Source organism: Leptodactylus fuscus, chromosome 2 (assembly GCF_031893055.1).
Source record: "Leptodactylus fuscus isolate aLepFus1 chromosome 2, aLepFus1.hap2, whole genome shotgun sequence".
Classification (NCBI taxonomy): Eukaryota; Metazoa; Chordata; class Amphibia; order Anura; family Leptodactylidae; genus Leptodactylus; species Leptodactylus fuscus.
Genome location: NC_134266.1, coordinates 106,662,055 through 106,674,139, shown reverse-complemented (window position 1 = coordinate 106,674,139; position 12,085 = coordinate 106,662,055).

The window sequence follows — 12,085 nt, the reverse complement described above, 5'->3', positions numbered from 1 at the left end:
CGGTGGCGGAGGAGGAGGCGGTGGCGGAGGAGGAGGCGGTAGAGGAGGAGGAGGAGGGGGGTGTTCTTCTCGTGTCCCTGCCAGGAATGTTAGGCGGGGAGACGAGGTACACCGGGCCAGTTTGGGAAGCAGTCCCAGCCTCAACTACATTCACCCAGTGTGCCGTCAGTGAAATGTAGCGTCCCTGTCCGCATGCACTTGTCCACGCGTCGGTGGTCAAGTGGACCTTTGTGCAAAGCGCGGAACTAAGGGCCCGCCTGATGTTGAGTGACACGTGCTGGTGCAAGGCGGGGACGGCACACCGGGAGAAGTAGTGACGGCTAGGGACGGCATAGCGAGGTGCCGCAGTTGCCATCAGGTCCAGGAAGGCGGGAGTTTCAACAAGCCGGAACGCCAACATCTCCTGGGCCAGCAGTTTAGCGATGTTGGCGTTCAAGGCTTGCGCGTGTGGGTGGTTAGCAGTGTATTTCTGCCGCCGCTCCAATGTCTGAGAGATGGTGGGTTGTTGTAAAGAAACGCCTGATGGTGCCTTTGATGGTGCAGGAGAAGGAGATAAGACAGGACCAGGGGAGGATGAGGTAGAAGTCAACAAAGTGGCGGAGGCAGATGAAGTGGTGTCCTGGCTCGTCCTCTGGAGTGCATCGCCAGCACAGTCAGCAGTGGCAGTGGCAGAGGCAGAGGCAGTGGCAGAGGCAGTGGCAGTGGCGTGAACGGCAGGCGGCCTTTGTCCTGCCGTTGCTGCCTGCCACTGATTCCAGTGCTTGGATTCCAAATGACGGCGCATTGAAGTGGTGGACAGGTTGCTCTTCTCAGAGCCCCTAATCAATTTCGAGAGGCAAATTGTGCAGACAACACTATATCTGTCCTCGGCGCATTCCTTGAAAAAACTCCACACCTTCGAGAAACGTGCCCTCGAGGTGGGAGTTTTTCGGGGCTGGGTACGAACTGGAACATCTTGGGAGATTCCGGGTGTGGCCTGGCTTCGCCTAAGCTGCTGACCTCTGCCTCTGCCTCTAGCTACCCTTTTTGGTGCTGCACCTGCCTCAACATCCACACTACTTTCCCCGCTTGACATCCCCCCTGTCCAGGTCGGGTCAGTGTCCTCATCATCCACCACTTCCTCTTCCAACTCCTGTCTCATCTCCTCCTCCCGCACAATGCGCCGGTCAACTGGATGCCCTGACGGCAACTGCGTCACATCATCGTCGATGAGGGTGGGTTGCTGGTCATCCACCACCAAATCGAACGGAGATGGAGGAGACTCTAGTGTTTGAGCATCTGGACACAGATGCTCCTCTGTTAGGTTCGTGGAATCGTGACGTGGAGAGGCAGGTTGAGGGACAATGAAAGGAGCGGAGAACAGCTCTGGGGAGCAGGGACAGTTTGGGTTATTGTTCTGTAAAGCTTCGGAATTTTGGGAGGAAGGAAGACAAGACTGTTGGGTAATAGGAGGAGAGGAGGCAGAGTCTGACTGGCTGCTGGACAATGTGCTGTAAGCGTTCTCTGACAGCCATTGCAAGACCTGTTCCTGGTTCTCGGGCCTACTAAGGTTTGTACCCTGCAGTTTAGTTAATGTGGCAAGCAACCCTGGCACTGTGGAGTGGCGCAATGCTTGCTGCCCCACAGGAGTAGGCACGGGACGCCCTGTGGCTTCACTGCTACCTTGCTCCCCAGAACCATTCCCCCGACCTCGCCCACGGCCTCGTCCACGTCCCTTTCCGGGAGCCTTGCGCATTTTGAATTCCTAGTTAGAAATTGGCACTGTATACCAGTAGTAAAAATTGTGGGTGCACGTAACCCCAATATATTCTTTGAATTCCCAGTCAGACACTGGCACTATATGGCAGTAGCAAGAAATGAGGGTATTTGTATTCCCAATATACTCTTTGAATTCCCAGTCAGACAATGGCACTGTATACCAGTAGTAAAAATTGTGGGTGCACGTAACCCCAATATATTCTTTGAATTACCAGTCAGAAACTGGCACTATATGGCAGTAGCAAGAAATGAGGGTATTTATAACCCCAATATATTCTTTGAATTCCCAGTCAGACAATGGCACTGTATACCAGTAGTAAAAATTGTGGGTGCACGTAACCCCAATATATTCTTTGAATTCCCAGTCAGAAACTGGCACTATATGGCAGTAGCAAGAAATGAGGGTATTTGTATTCCCAATATACTCTTTGAATTCCCAGTCAGACAATGGCACTGTATACCAGTAGTAAAAATTGTGGGTGCACGTAACCCCAATATATTCTTTGAATTACCAGTCAGAAACTGGCACTATATGGCAGTAGCAAGAAATGAGGGTATTTATAACCCCAATATATTCTTTGAATTCCCAGTCAGACAATGGCACTGTATACCAGTAGTAAAAATTGTGGGTGCACGTAACCCCAATATATTCTTTGAATTCCCAGTCAGAAACTGGCACTATATGGCAGTAGCAAGAAATGAGGGTATTTGTATTCCCAATATACTCTTTGAATTCCCAGTCAGACAATGGCACTGTATACCAGTAGTAAAAATTGTGGGTGCACGTAACCCCAATATATTCTTTGAATTACCAGTCAGAAACTGGCACTATATGGCAGTAGCAAGAAATGAGGGTATTTATAACCCCAATATATTCTTTGAATTCCCAGTCAGACAATGGCACTGTATACCAGTAGTAAAAATTGTGGGTGCACGTAACCCCAATATATTCTTTGAATTCCCAGTCAGAAACTGGCACTATATGGCAGTAGCAAGAAATGAGGGTATTTGTATTCCCAATATACTCTTTGAATTCCCAGTCAGACAATGGCACTGTATACCAGTAGTAAAAATTGTGGGTGCACGTAACCCCAATATATTCTTTGAATTACCAGTCAGAAACTGGCACTATATGGCAGTAGCAAGAAATGAGGGTATTTATAACCCCAATATATTCTTTGAATTCCCAGTCAGACAATGGCACTGTATACCAGTAGTAAAAATTGTGGGTGCACGTAACCCCAATATATTCTTTGAATTCCCAGTCAGAAACTGGCACTATATGGCAGTAGCAAGAAATGAGGGTATTTGTATTCCCAATATACTCTTTGAATTCCCAGTCAGACAATGGCACTGTATACCAGTAGTAAAAATTGTGGGTGCACGTAACCCCAATATATTCTTTGAATTACCAGTCAGAAACTGGCACTATATGGCAGTAGCAAGAAATGAGGGTATTTATAACCCCAATATATTCTTTGAATTCCCAGTCAGACAATGGCACTGTATACCAGTAGTAAAAATTGTGGGTGCACGTAACCCCAATATATTCTTTGAATTCCCAGTCAGAAACTGGCACTATATGGCAGTAGCAAGAAATGAGGGTATTTGTATTCCCAATATACTCTTTGAATTCCCAGTCAGACAATGGCACTGTATACCAGTAGTAAAAATTGTGGGTGCACGTAACCCCAATATATTCTTTGAATTACCAGTCAGAAACTGGCACTATATGGCAGTAGCAAGAAATGAGGGTATTTATAACCCCAATATATTCTTTGAATTCCCAGTCAGACAATGGCACTGTATACCAGTAGTAAAAATTGTGGGTGCACGTAACCCCAATATATTCTTTGAATTCCCAGTCAGAAACTGGCACTATATGGCAGTAGCAAGAAATGAGGGTATTTGTATTCCCAATATACTCTTTGAATTCCCAGTCAGACAATGGCACTGTATACCAGTAGTAAAAATTGTGGGTGCACGTAACCCCAATATATTCTTTGAATTACCAGTCAGAAACTGGCACTATATGGCAGTAGCAAGAAATGAGGGTATTTATAACCCCAATATATTCTTTGAATTCCCAGTCAGACAATGGCACTGTATACCAGTAGTAAAAATTGTGGGTGCACGTAACCCCAATATATTCTTTGAATTCCCAGTCAGAAACTGGCACTATATGGCAGTAGCAAGAAATGAGGGTATTTGTATTCCCAATATACTCTTTGAATTCCCAGTCAGACAATGGCACTGTATACCAGTAGTAAAAATTGTGGGTGCACGTAACCCCAATATATTCTTTGAATTACCAGTCAGAAACTGGCACTATATGGCAGTAGCAAGAAATGAGGGTATTTATAACCTCAATATATTCTTTGAATTCCCAGTCAGACAATGGCACTGTATACCAGTAGTAAAAATTGTGGGTGCACGTAACCCCAATATATTCTTTGAATTCCCAGTCAGAAACTGGCACTATATGGCAGTAGCAAGAAATGAGGGTATTTGTATTCCCAATATACTCTTTGAATTCCCAGTCAGACAATGGCACTGTATACCAGTAGTAAAAATTGTGGGTGCACGTAACCCCAATATATTCTTTGAATTACCAGTCAGAAACTGGCACTATATGGCAGTAGCAAGAAATGAGGGTATTTATAACCCCAATATATTCTTTGAATTCCCAGTCAGACAATGGCACTGTATACCAGTAGTAAAAATTGTGGGTGCACGTAACCCCAATATATTCTTTGAATTACCAGTCAGAAACTGGCACTATATGGCAGTAGCAAGAAATGAGGGTATTTGTATTCCCAATATACTCTTTGAATTCCCAGTCAGACAATGGCACTGTATACCAGTAGTAAAAATTGTGGGTGCACGTAACCCCAATATATTCTTTGAATTACCAGTCAGAAACTGGCACTATATGGCAGTAGCAAGAAATGAGGGTATTTATAACCCCAATATATTCTTTGAATTCCCAGTCAGACAATGGCACTGTATACCAGTAGTAAAAATTGTGGGTGCACGTAACCCCAATATATTCTTTGAATTACCAGTCAGAAACTGGCACTATATGGCAGTAGCAAGAAATGAGGGTATTTGTATTCCCAATATACTCTTTGAATTCCCAGTCAGACAATGGCACTGTATACCAGTAGTAAAAATTGTGGGTGCACGTAACCCCAATATATTCTTTGAATTACCAGTCAGAAACTGGCACTATATGGCAGTAGCAAGAAATGAGGGTATTTATAACCCCAATATATTCTTTGAATTCCCAGTCAGACAATGGCACTGTATACCAGTAGTAAAAATTGTGGGTGCACGTAACCCCAATATATTCTTTGAATTACCAGTCAGAAACTGGCACTATATGGCAGTAGCAAGAAATGAGGGTATTTGTATTCCCAATATACTCTTTGAATTCCCAGTCAAACAATGGCACTGTATACCAGTAGTAAAAATTGTGGGTGCACGTAACCCCAATATATTCTTTGAATTACCAGTCAGAAACTGGCACTATATGGCAGTAGCAAGAAATGAGGGTATTTATAACCCCAATATATTCTTTGAATTCCCAGTCAGACAATGGCACTGTATACCAGTAGTAAAAATTGTGGGTGCACGTAACCCCAATATATTCTTTGAATTACCAGTCAGAAACTGGCACTATATGGCAGTAGCAAGAAATGAGGGTATTTGTATTCCCAATATACTCTTTGAATTCCCAGTCAGACAATGGCACTGTATACCAGTAGTAAAAATTGTGGGTGCACGTAACCCCAATATATTCTTTGAATTACCAGTCAGAAACTGGCACTATATGGCAGTAGCAAGAAATGAGGGTATTTATAACCCCAATATATTCTTTGAATTCCCAGTCAGACAATGGCACTGTATACCAGTAGTAAAAATTGTGGGTGCACGTAACCCCAATATATTCTTTGAATTCCCAGTCAGACACTGGCACTATATGGCAGTAGCAAGAAATGAGGGTATTTGTATTCCCAATATATTCTTTGAATTCCCAGTCAGACAATGGCACTGTATACCAGTAGTAAAAATTGTGGGTGCACGTAACCCCAATATATTCTTTGAATTACCAGTCAGACACTGGCACTATATGGCAGTAGCAAGAAATGAGGGTATTTGTATTCCCAATATATTCTTTGAATTCCCAGTCAGACAATGGCACTGTATACCAGTAGTAAAAATTGTGGGTGCACGTAACCCCAATATATTCTTTGAATTCCCAGTCAGACACTGGCACTATATGGCAGTAGCAAGAAATGAGGGTATTTGTATTCCCAATATATTCTTTGAATTCCCAGTCAGACAATGGCACTGTATACCAGTAGTAAAAATTGTGGGTGCACGTAACCCCAATATATTCTTTGAATTCCCAGTCAGACACTGGCACTATATGGCAGTAGCAAGAAATGAGGGTATTTGTATTCCCAATATATTCTTTGAATTCCCAGTCAGACAATGGCACTGTATACCAGTAGTAAAAATTGTGGGTGCACGTAACCCCAATATATTCTTTGAATTACCAGTCAGAAACTGGCACTATATGGCAGTAGCAAGAAATGAGGGTATTTGTATTCCCAATATATTCTTTGAATTCCCAGTCAGACAATGGCACTGTATACCAGTAGTAAAAATTGTGGGTGCACGTAACCCCAATATATTCTTTGAATTCCCAGTCAGACACTGGCACTATATGGCAGTAGCAAGAAATGAGGGTATTTGTATTCCCAATATATTCTTTGAATTCCCAGTCAGACAATGGCACTGTATACCAGTAGTAAAAATTGTGGGTGTATATAGCCCCAATTCTATTGCTAGGGGACTTGCAGGGTATTTCTGGGGTGAAGGTGGGGGGGCACACCGTTGGAACGGGTATCGGGGTATATATCGGGTATACGGGAATACACTGACAGTGTATTCCATTCAGGATCCTGGGAAAGCTGGGTTGCGGCGATTGAGCCCGTCAGTGCCACGTTACACTGACAAGCTTCTCCCTGGAATTTAGCTCTTACAAGAGCTGTTGGTTGTCTTCTCCTTCCTATCCTAGCCTGTCCCTGCCTACCCAGAATCTAAGCCCTAGCTAGCTGGACGGAAACCTCCGTCCTCGGTGAATTGCAAGCTCAGAATGACGCGAACCTGGGCGGCGCTGTTCTTTTAAATTAGAGGTCACATGTTTTCGGCAGCCAATGGGTTTTGCCTACTTTTTTCAACGTCACCGGTGTCGTAGTTCCTGTCCCACCTACCCTGCGCTGTTATTGGAGCAAAAAAGGCGCCAGGGAAGGTGGGAGGGGAATCGAGTAATGGCGCACTTTACCACGCGGTGTTCGATTCGATTCGAACATGCCGAACAGCCTAATATCCGATCGAACATGAGTTCGATAGAACACTGTTCGCTCATCTCTATTTATATGGTAAAAGAACATTTTTCTATTTTTATTTACTTATCAGTACATTTATTTATTTATTTAATAATTTCAGAATTTTTTAAAACTCCCACTAGGAGACTTGAACCAGTGAACCCTATGCATATTCTCCTTTGGCTTGCAAATCTCTCTGGCAGAAATGTGCAAGTGGAATTGAATGGACACAGGCAAAAATAGTGTAGCTGCCGATTTAATGGCTATACACTGACATCATTCTTGTCTATTGCTTGTGAGACTCAGGGTCGTTTCCCATTAGCGTATGTATTCCGTCCGGTTACAGTCCGCATGGAGACACATCAGACGGAATACAATCACAATTGCAAGCGCTGTGCAGTTAAAGCACATGGACCCCATAGACTATAATGGGCTCCATGTGTATGCTGTGCACTACCTGCACGAACGGGGGGGGGGTCTCCATGCGGACTCTAATCAAATGGGATACATACGCTAATGTGAACCGACCCCCACAGCAGTCACAGGCACATATATTGCCAAAGTAGTTAAGGATGAAGCATGCCTACCAAATTCTCACCAAAATTTAAGAGAAAGAACCCGGTATTATGTACAATCAACAAATTATTTTAATTTCTACTGTCAGATGTGGGCTCCTTTCCATGAAAGCTGTGACGGGTCCCTTATAGCTGTGCCTACCTTATAAAGGGGAGTTCACATGGAGTTACGTGCTGCGTGATGTGGCACGTAGACGCCGCGGATTGTCTGCGCCGTGCTAGTTTGCGGCCGTGCATTTATTCATGGCTGCAAACTAGCGCGGTGCATACGATCCCCGCTCCCATTGAAATCAATGGGAGTGTGTACGGCCCGCAGAGGGTCCCGCGCTGTCTACATGCCACATCACGCGGCACGTAACTCCGTGTGAACTCCCCCTAACAGCTCTGTTTGTACACAGAATATATATATATGATAAGACCACTCTACTATTACCAACATACACTAAATAGATCACTGCCAAAAGTTCAAGACCTCAGCTCTAATAAATTTCCCTAATCTAAATCTCATAAATCAGCTTATGGAGTCCACACCTCAAAGGCTCAGAGATTTATTAGGAGTGCAAGGATGCCTACCTAATACTAGGCAAGGGATGTTCATTTGCAGTATCCACATATTTTGCCTTATTATTACCTTATTATTTCAGGTCATGGCTCTGCGATTTATGCCTATGCTATTACTACTATTTTTGAGATTTTTCTTTTGTTAAATGCCATAGATTTTCTTTAGGCTGCCTTCATTCCAGCAAATGAATCTAGTCAGGCAGAATAACTCATAACAATAAATGGAATGTATTAAAATCCATTAGGTTTCAGTTTTGATATTTTACAAATTAATCAGAAACAGAATACTTGATGCAGATATGCAGATGTTAATACAGGATCAAAAATGAATTATTTTCCTAGACTTATAAAAGTTTACTGTGTGATTGCATAAGTATAGTATAAGAAATAAACTTGTAAAGACACAATACTTACAACACCGTCCTTGAAATGTAGGGTATGGTGATTTATTTTTTATGCTGCATGTTCCCATTAACCCCCATAGTCATTTTCCATATTTGGGTTTTCATTTTTTTTTTTTTTTACTCCTTTACTTCCAAAAGCAATAACTATTCATTTTGCTGTTCACAATAAAAGATTATCAGTACAAATTGTTATTTTTAAATGCACCATTTAACTCTTGAATGATGCAGGGTAGTTTGTACAGGTGTGCTAAAACGTTTACATACCCCGGCAATTTTTTTGTTTGTTTTTTAGCCTTTTATCAGAGAATATGAATGATAACACAAACACTTTTCTCCACTCATGGTTAGTGGTTGGTTGAAGCCATTTATTGTCAAACTTCTGTGTTTTCTCTTTTTAAATCATAATGACAACCCAGTCCAGTTTATTGTTGAGGAGCACACTCAGGTACGCATAGGTCTTGACTATCTCAATGCCTATCCCCTGGATCTCCACTGGAATTGGAGCACATCTCTGCTTACTAAATTAGCATTAATCCTGAGGTGATTCCGCTGGCACCAGTCCACCAGTCCACAAAATCCCGGTTTAAGTCTCTGTACTCCCTATCGTCACCATCAGTCCACTCAAACAAGGCTCAGATTGTCTCTCATTAGCCCTGGCTGTACAGTGTTGAAAGCACTGGAGAAATCAAAGAACATTATTCTCACAGTGTTCCCTGGTTTCTCCAGGTGAGAAAGAGCTCTGTGAAGAAGGTGGATGATGGCATCATCAACCCTAATGCCCAGCTGATAAGAAAACTGGAGGGGGTCCATAGCAGAACTCACTAGAGGGCGTAGATGTGTTAGGACCAGTCTCTCTAGGACCTTCATCAGGTGGGATGTCAATGCTACAAGTCTGTAGCCGATGAAGTTTATTGGATTAGGTTTCTTTGGAACTGGTACCACACAAGATGTTCTCCACAGTTGTGGTACCACTCCCAGCTTCATGCTTTAATCCTCCTGATTTCCCTACACACTTGAGACTCAGTGAGGATCAAATTGTAACCAGATGGTAGTTCACTGCAAGTCGATGGGCGCAGGGCCCTGGTGTGTATGGGGGGACTGACTGACATGCTGGTGAGGGCATAGCTGGAGTCAAATCAAATCTGTTAAAGAATAGATTCAGCTTGTTAAGCCATTTCCTGTCTCCTTCTATCTGGGAATCTGCCTTCTGCCTGTGGCCAGATATGGCCTTAAGGCTTTTCCATACTATACTGACACTTTTTTCTCCCATTTTTCGTTCCATCCCCCGCCTGTAGTTGGCTTTCCCTTCTCTAATCTGTCGTCTCAGTTCTTTTTGCACATCCCCTAGGAATTTCTTATCACCAGACCTAAAAAATTTCTTTTTCTCCTTCAAAAAAGCTTTAATCTTAGAGTTGATCCATGGTTTGTAATTAGAGAAACACCTCACTACTTTTGTTGGTACCGTGTTGTCTACACAGAAATTAATATAGTCTGTTATGCAGTGTGTAAGTCCCTCAATGTCATCAGGATACAAATGTTGCAGCATTTCCTATGCAGTTGTGTCAAAACAGTCCCTCAGAGCCTGGACACACTCCTCTGATCAGATCCTCACTGTACAAGTAACAGCTGGTTCTCTATGTACCAGTGGCATGTATATCGGTCTCAGATGCACCAGGTTGTGAGCCAATCTATCTAGGAGCGGTAGGGCAGACAAATTATATGCATCCCTTACACTGGCAAAGAGTAAGTCCAGTGTTTTGTTGTCTCTTGTGTGGCAGGATACATACTGTGTGAAACCTGGTAGAGTGGATGCTGGAGAGACAAGATTGAAGTCTCCAGACACCAGGAGGAGGGCATGGGAGTGTAATGACTGCAACTGGCTCACAACAGCATGTAGCACATTACAGGCAGAGTCAGCTTTTGCGGGGGGAGTGGAAGAACATATGCAGCTACCATGATAACATGTGCCACATAATGTTATTAATTTTGCTTGAAGCTATAATAGGACTTCAATTCAATTGTATGATCATCTACCATGCCTCCATTATGTCTCCACTTTCAATAAAGCCTTCCAAATTTACTCAGGATGTGTCCTGTGTTGTAGTAGCCTTGTAAGTCATTATTATTTTATTTTTTTTCTACTGTCATTCGAGCTAGGATAGTTTAGCCGTTTATCTCAATTATGCATTATTCACTGTGGCAATGGATACATAAAAGTTTAGTTGCCATTTTTTAGCACTCCTGTCGGGCATTAACAATGAAATATACTGTAAATTACCACATTGACCTGTAATTAGCACTTATAGAGCTTACAGCTGAGTCCAATATGGAGTGTATTAGTTTATTTGCATGTGATAATGATGAAAACAAGAAAGGAAAGGTTGATATGGGTTTGCCATCCCTTTTCTAAAAGTGACAGGTTACAGTCAAGTTATGTGTGCCATGCGGTGATATTTGGGAATTTTTTAATGAATTGATGCAGTTTGGATTTACTTATTTCTGTATTTTTTCTGCATAATCTCTGGCCTGATTGATGGATTATTTATTTGGACACTTATGATGTTCATTGAAGGGTAGGTGATTAATCCTTGACTTTGAGTCCGTAATGTTAGGCTCAGTGTGCAATCTGAGTATCTTCTAGTTTTCCATTCCAATATTTTTAGAGTAGGTCCTATTCATATCCAGCCTAAGGACTTTATTGTAGAGATTTATTAATGTCCATGCCACTTTTGTGGTGTAAAAATGTCTCAACTTTGAGTTTGCAACTTTTAAATGTCAGTTGTGACAGTGCTCTTATCAAAAAGGTGTCCTTTCTAAAAAGCTGTTATGGCTAGGGCGTGCTGAGAGCTTGGCCATTAGGCAGATTTATTATTAGCCAGATTTATTATTATTTATGCAAAAAAACTGGCATGAATAATACTGATGTAGATTTCAGTGTTGGCACACAGCCCATCGGAGGTTGCACCTGATTTAAGAGGAAGTAGATGTATCCTCATCCATCAAGCGCATCCTCCACCGCCAGAGGAGATATAAAGATGCCGGTGTTCATAAATCTTCCCCTATGCTCCTACATACAAGGTCCATGTACCTTGAGGACTAACTAGGATGTGGTTTTTTTTAATCAAAATAAATAAGAGGAAATGACTGGGTCAAGGTGACAGTCTTAAATGATTTCAGAAATGTATCTTGTTTTACTGCTTTCACTACCTAATAGGCGAAGAAAAATCCATCACCTTCTGTGGAAAAGTAATAACAAAACAAAGAAAAGACCGATCTGTCAAGAATAACAGCCTCACAAATTACTATAGTAGGCTAACAGCCAAGAATGTATAGTGGTATGGGTATCTACATATGTTCTGTTAGTTTCTGGGGCCAATAGTATGCCTATGTT